General features: G+C 66.0%; 1 protein-coding gene across 1 annotated transcript in view; it reads left to right on the top strand.

Annotated features, from left to right (window-relative positions):
• Window positions 1-303, top strand: part of LOC102766465 (mucin-5B) — a 37,624-nt gene that overhangs the window by 14,372 nt on the left and 22,949 nt on the right. The gene's annotated exons all lie outside the window — the stretch shown is intronic.

Here is a 303-nt window from a genome sequence, read left to right on the forward strand (position 1 = left end):
ACCTGCCCCTCTGTGCTCTGTCCTACTGATCACCTCCCACCTGTCCACCTGCCCATGTGACTGCCTATCTACCTGTCTGCCTGTACACCGGCCCACCTGCCCACCTGGCCTTCTACCCACTGCAGGACCCACTGTGCACCCTGTCCTCCTGCTAGGTTGCTGGGTGCTGCCTGAGGGAACAGGGGCCCTGCACTCACCCCTCCCAGGCCAGGCTGCCCCCTGCAGCCCCAGCGCCACACGCCCCTCATCTGTCTCTGCGTCTGCAGGGGCGGGTCTGCGGGCTGTGCGGGAACTTCGACGACA

This window comes from Myotis davidii, unplaced genomic scaffold, assembly GCF_000327345.1.
Source record: "Myotis davidii unplaced genomic scaffold, ASM32734v1 scaffold3211, whole genome shotgun sequence".
NCBI lineage: Eukaryota > Metazoa > Chordata > Mammalia > Chiroptera > Vespertilionidae > Myotis > Myotis davidii.